The sequence below is a fragment of the Ursus arctos genome, unplaced genomic scaffold (assembly GCF_023065955.2).
Source record: "Ursus arctos isolate Adak ecotype North America unplaced genomic scaffold, UrsArc2.0 scaffold_26, whole genome shotgun sequence".
NCBI lineage: Eukaryota > Metazoa > Chordata > Mammalia > Carnivora > Ursidae > Ursus > Ursus arctos.
Window position 1 is genome coordinate 20,478,779 of NW_026622941.1, and position 6,870 is coordinate 20,485,648.

Below are 6,870 nucleotides of genomic sequence, written 5' to 3' on the forward strand. Positions count from 1 at the left end.
GCCCAAATGAATTGTTCAGTTTTTGAGCATTAAACCAATCTTGCATTCCAGTGATAAATTCCTCCTGTTTATGATATCATCTCCTTTTTATATATTCCTGAATTCAATTTACTAGTATCTTATTTAGAAATTTTGCATCTGTTTTAATGATGGACGTTAGTCTATAGTCTTCCTTTCTTTGGTTTTTGTTTTTTGGGTTTGGGGGGATTTTTATTTGTCTGTTTTTGGCAATATTTTGTAATCAGGATTTAGCTGGCCCCATAAAATGAATTTTGAAGTACTTCCTTCTCTATTTTCTGAAAGGATTTTGTAAGATTATCATTTCTTCCTCAAATTTTTGATAGATTTAAAGTAGAAGCATGTGGGCCTGGAGTTTTTCTTGTAGAATAACTTTTATTTAAAAACTTAATTTCTGGGGCGCCTGGGTGGCTCAGTTGTTGGGCCTCTGCCTTCGGCTCAGGGCGTGATCCTGGCGTTGTGGGATCGAGCCCCACATCAGGCTCTTCCACTGGGAGCCTGCTTCTTCCTCTCCCACTCCCCCTGCTTGTGTTCCCTCTCTCTCTGGCTGTCTCTCTGTCAAATAAATAAATCAAATCTTAAAAAAAAAAATAAAAAAAATAAAAACTTAATTTCTTTACTAGGTATGGTGGTACTCAGATATTCTATTTCTTCCTGTGTCAGTTTATACAGCTATGCTTTTCAAGGAATTTGTACTTGTTTTAATGTCTTGGCACTGAGATGTTCATAATATTTCCTTAGTATCCTTTTGAGGTCTATAGGATCTTTACTGATATCCTCTCCTTCATTTGTAATATTGGTCTTTTACATTTTCTCTCTTGTTTCTTATTGCTCAGTTTTGCTAGATATTTGTCAATTTTACTTAGCTTAAAAATAATTTTGGTACCATTGACTTTGTATTTTCTAATTTTCTTTGAAACGTCTTTGATTGGTTATTTACAAATGTCTTAATTGCCAAGTATGTGGAGATTATTCAGATTTTTAAAAGTAGGAATTATTTAGGTAAAATTTATGTACAGTAAAATCTAACCGTTCCGTGAGTTTTGACAGTATATATACTGCCATGTGACTAGCAGCAGCCAAGATATAGAATCTTTCCATTACCATCCAGAATGGGGACAGGAGGCTCAAAAATCTTCCAAGCAATAAGAACAACATGTGTGGCCTCATAAAAGTTCATAAGATCTTGCATGCTTGAACTCTTAATGTAGCATAAATAAAAATATAGTGAGCTAGAAGGATTGTTAGAGACCGGTTTGTGATTGGGATATATTTCAAGGTAAACAATATGGAGCTTCTTCTGAGGTTTTGTAAGCTTGCATGAGATGCTATGAGCCTTGTTTATATATATATATATATTTTTTTTAAGTTATATATAATTATTTATTTATTTATTTATTATGTTTAAGTAATCTCTACACCCAACGTAGGGTTCAAACTCACAACCCCAAAATCAAGAGTCACATGTGCCACCGACTGAGCCAGCCAGGCGCCCCCAATGATCTTCACTTTTAAAAGATCTCTCTGTAGGCAATGTGAAGGGTTCGATGTAATCTCAGTAATATTAACTTCATGAGCACGGGCTTTTTTGAGTTGAGCAGGCAAATCTAAATCTGCTGTTTATATCTCGGTGCAGATTCAACATGGACTTGGTGAAACAAACAAACAAAAATTATGTAAATGATATCAAGTATTGAAAACAAAGTAGATAGAGAATGGGACTGGGACCTCAAGTCTTTATTTGTAAAATAAAAGGGACTGGGCTGGCTCCAACATTGTTCAGATTTAGTAAAGAGAGGACTGCTGGTAAATCTAAATATCTCCACAATTAGTGATTCATACTTTTGTTATTAATTAAATGAAATACTTGAGGAAACTATACATTTTATTTATTCAAACTAGAAAGAGTAAAATTATTTTTGCTTCTTTTTTTTTTAAGATTTTACTTATTCCTTTGAGTGACAGAGTGAGTGAGAGAGAGAGAGAGCACAAGCAGGGGGAGAGGCAGAAGCAGACTCCCCCCTGAGCAGGGAGCCCAAAGTGGAGCTGGAGCCCAAAGTGGGGCTCGATCCCAGGACCCTGGGATCATAACCTGAGCCAAAGGCAGATGCTTAACTGACTGAGCCACCCAGGCACCCCAAACTATTTTTGCTTCTAACACATATTAAAAATAAATAAGCTTAGATCTTGCTAATTTGAATATTGTAACAATTTTGATTACATTATTTACATTGGGAGTAAATGTAAATAGCTCGTCAGATTAATACTGTAAACATTTCAAGGATATTAATTACATGACTCAAAAAAGTAAACTGTTCACATATTTTTAAAGAAAGCTATTCATATCTGATATGCTAGTTATATGTATTTCCTATATAATTCTTTAAACAGATATCCAGAGATGTTACACTAAATTAAGTATCAGTAAAGGTCAGATAATTGCTTTCCCTTTGAGAATTCTGTAATCAGTTATTTTTATTAAAACTGACTTCTTTAATATGTTTAAATGTTTAAGAATTTAGTAGGCAGAATTCTAGAAGTAATTTCTCATTGATGTTGTATAGTATCTCTGATTAAATCTTAGAAAGCATATTTAAATATGTCTATTTTAATACTTCTCTGGATTCATCTAAGTAAACGTAAAACCCCAGATGTGTATCTTGTGTGCATGTGCTTATCTATACCATGTATGTTACATAGAGCTTCCAAAGTCAAATAAATGGTGTGTCAAAACTATTGGCATTCTTCCGTATATCTAACAAGGCATTCTTTTCAGGGTACAGGGTGCAGAAGGGTAAAGAGAGATTTCTCCAACCCTTTCCGACTTTCTATTTGAACTCATAACAAAGAGAAAAATCATTCTCGCACCACCAGTGTTCAGGGGCCACAAGCAAAGACGATTCTTTGGGCCAGGAACTGAATCCAGCTTTAACGAAGACAATATCTACCTCCTAAAGGCTGCCAGTTTTTCACAAGTGTGGCAGCTCACGGGCAGAGTAAGAATGAAAGACTGCTGTGTCTGCTCGGTGAAGCACCTCACGGCACGTTGCTCTCACACTTCTACAGCTTTCCACACTTCCCTCCCCAGCTCTTCCCAAGAGTCACCCTAAGCTCTTGAGCAGAGTGAATGTATGCCTTCAAGGACATGGCAGTTTCATCCAAAGGAACCCACCTCAAAACCAAAATTTCTTGTCGTCTTATGTTTCAACTTAAAAATGCATGTGAATTTTGCACTTTACCTGATGAACCCAGTACTACTACTAAGTCCATTTTCTTTCTTTTTAAAAAAATTTTATTTATTTATTTGAGAGAGAGCAAGAGCAAGCCCAAGTTGGGGGGAGTAGGGGCAGAAGGAAACGGATTAGCAGAGTCCCCACTGAGCAGGGAACCCAACGTGGAGCTCAATCCTACGACCCCGGGATCATGGCCTGAGCTGAAGGCAGACGCTTCACTGACTGAGCCATCCAGGCACCCCCAAAATCCATTTTCTAAATCAGTATTTCCCAACATCTGACATTCTGCTTGAATGCAATATATATTTGTTGAACGACCAAATAATATATGCAGATTGACTTCAGTGAAAAAAGTGTATCTTCTCAAATCTTCAAGTAAAATCCACACACTAGGAATATCCTCCATGATTACTCTGTTGTTTCAAGTGTCCGATACACATATCCCAGTTTGAGAAACATGGTAGGAGAGTCACTTCACTATCTGGTTGTTTACCAGGATAACTTCCAGAAATATTTTTACATGCAGATAATGATGCTGAGTCATGGTGCCAAATACAGCTTTTGGTCTAAGATAATTACAGTTTAACTTTATTTCCTTATTCCATTAGCCATGAGCTAATGAAATCACTCTTCAAACTGTCAAACCCAAACTTTCTGTTGCACAGGTGGTTAGAGCCTCTCTTCTTTCAGATTGTGTCAGCTCACTCTTTGTCCAGACTGTGAAGTCATAACTTAGGTAATAACAAAGTATTGGGAAATAGCACAATTACAAAGATTATTTGGCTGGAGAAGGAGCCAGAAGGGGAAAATAGAAAACCTTCTTATCTTTATGAGCCTTCCTGGAACGCACAAGGATTCACTTCTCTATTCATGAAAAGCAACAATAATGAGAGACAATGTGAGCAATTTTTATGTGCCAGGCACCAGGCTAAGCATTTTACTCAACCTCACATCTATTCTCTCAGCTAAGTATTTGATGATCCCTTTTATGTTGATAAAGAAACTAATGGAAAAAATAATGACTGCATTTCTTACCACCCCCACCGCCAGCCCAGTGGTACTGGGGATCTCGTGAGGATTTGCCCTGCCTCCCTTGAGGAGCAGAGAGCACCGCAGAGTAGAGATAAGTAAACAAGCAGTTGCAATATGTTTGCTTCACAATTACAAGAAGGGTTAGACATAATTTTGGAGGGCAGTAGAGAAAACCCAGAACATCAATATTAGTAGGAAAAAATTTCTCCATCTCTTTAGGACTTTGTTAAAAATCTAAACTCCCTCTTCTGAAAAAAAGTATCTATTATTAGAGCCCTGTAGGCATAATAATAATTGAAATATCTATAGTATATTAGTATACTCTATTAGCATAATAGAGTATACTCCTCTTTCCCTGTGTCTCTTTCCCCCTCCTAAACTAGCCCCACCTACCAATTCCTTGTTTGATTGCACTGCTAACTTAGATTTAAAGCCTTGGACTAATCATGAATTCATTGCCCACTTTCTTTTATTCTTCCTCCTCCATCCTCGCAGTTATTAAATCATTTATGTTACACTCAGCAATGACGCCCATCCACCTCTTTCCTTTCTCTCTGCCTTCCGTCTCTCTGAGAGTCCCATTAGTTATTGTATCAACCTCTTAAGGTTTCTCTCTGCCTAAACCATTTTACACACAGAGATTATATTCATCTTCCTTAAATTCATCCCCAAAGACTTTGTTACCACACTCATACATTTTTCATGACTCCTCTGTCATTTAAGGTCCTTATAAAGTTTGCCTCATCCTCACTGACCCCTTATATTCCAACCAAACTCTACTACTTACAACTCCGATACAACCCCCTGCACTAACCACCTCAATATCCTTGCTTTTGCTCCTCCAACTGCCCAAATCATCTTTTCTGCTTTTCCCTCTCCGTATCCTGTCCTGCTTCAATACTCTCCCCAAACAGCTCATTTCCTGCATCACCCAATTACGGATCTAGCACAGTGTTCTTCCCACATAGATCTAAAGCTGGTTGCTACAGCCCTCCTTCCGTAACTGCAGTCATAGCGCTCTCTCCAGAGTGGCATTTGCAGTGTTTCCCCAACGTGGCACACACCTCCAGTTCCAGCCAGCACGTTCCTCCCTAAATCAAGGTAACCTGGAAGGCAGCTGCCTCTGGCGCTGCTACTCCTTCTCTTCTCCCAGCAAGTACAAAACAGAGATTACCCAGAGGACAGACAAAAGGTCAGTGAACTCGAGTTGAACAAGTAGTCTTCTATCATCTCTTAAATCATGCCTTCAGTCCCACTAGCTCATAGCAACTTTCATGGACACTTGGGTATTTTCCTACCTTAAGTCTTTTGAAAATGAGAGCAGAGATTGACGTGGAGAGAACTGCAGAAGTTAAGCGCAATGAGCTGTGTTTCTTGGAGAGATATCAGTGAGGACACTTGTAGGTGTGAGCCAAGTAGGATTTTGGGTCAAGTATATCATTTTTAAAGCAATGAACTTTGTTCCAAATCATGCTATAGTTACATGAGTGAAGCCGTAGAAACCAGAGAGCAGATTCTCCAAAGACGGTTTGCAGGAATGAAGGATACTCCTAATGTTTATACAAAACAAAAAGCGTAGGTAAGATCTAGATCTCCATTACTATGCATCCTATAAATCTGGAAATACAGACTCATACACATGCATTTGATACTGAATATTCAATAGCTCTTATTGAGGATGTGAATACAGGCAAACTTCCTTAGGAAATGCTATAAAAGGACATAAGGTTAGAGTCGAAATTTAAAAAAAAAAATCAACAACACATGATGTTGTTCCTGGAACAGCAGATAGCAGAGGCTAATCTGGGAAACAGATCCTGAGGGCATTTAATAAACTTAGATAAGCCCTACCGATTACATTGGCTTGGTCACGTAATAACAATTGTTTATTCTTTTGCAAATGTGAGACTTTTGAAGAGTGCATTTCCTTTTTTAATGATTCGTTTGTAAAAAGAAGATATCTGTCTTAAGCCTAAAAAAGTACAATTCCTGAGCCTTGATGAAAATGAAGTCCTGAAAACCAACAGGTTGATGTTCTTGCTTCCACCAGCCCCACTGAGCACCTGTTTCTTGTAACAAAAAGTATTAAGGCTTGGATTAGCATACCCTTTCAACAAATATTTTTTTACTGTCTACTATGTGTCTCATATGTGGTTGGAGAAAATTGCACTACAAATAGACCTACCTCCCGTCTTACTAGAACTCTAGGTCTAGCAAGGAAGGAAACTATTAAATAAATAAGAAACACTTTTTTAAAAATAAAACTGTGGTATTGCAAGGTAAAGTATACAGTGTGTTATTGCCAGACCAGACCTAGCCCAGGAAGTTATGGAAACGACATCTAAGGCGTCCCGTTAGTGATGGGAAAGAAAGCATGGAAAAGGCACACTCGTGCCCCAAAACTGTCAGAAGTGATACGTATTCCATTGGTTAAAGCTAGGCACACACAGTCCTGCATTAACGTAAATAAGGATGGGGAAAATGGTCTAGCTATGTGCCTGAGAAAGCAATAGTCGATAGTCTTTGTCACAGAGAGTACAAAAAATACCTCATTGTAGAGGCCGCTTTTAGGCAACAGACTTGAGCA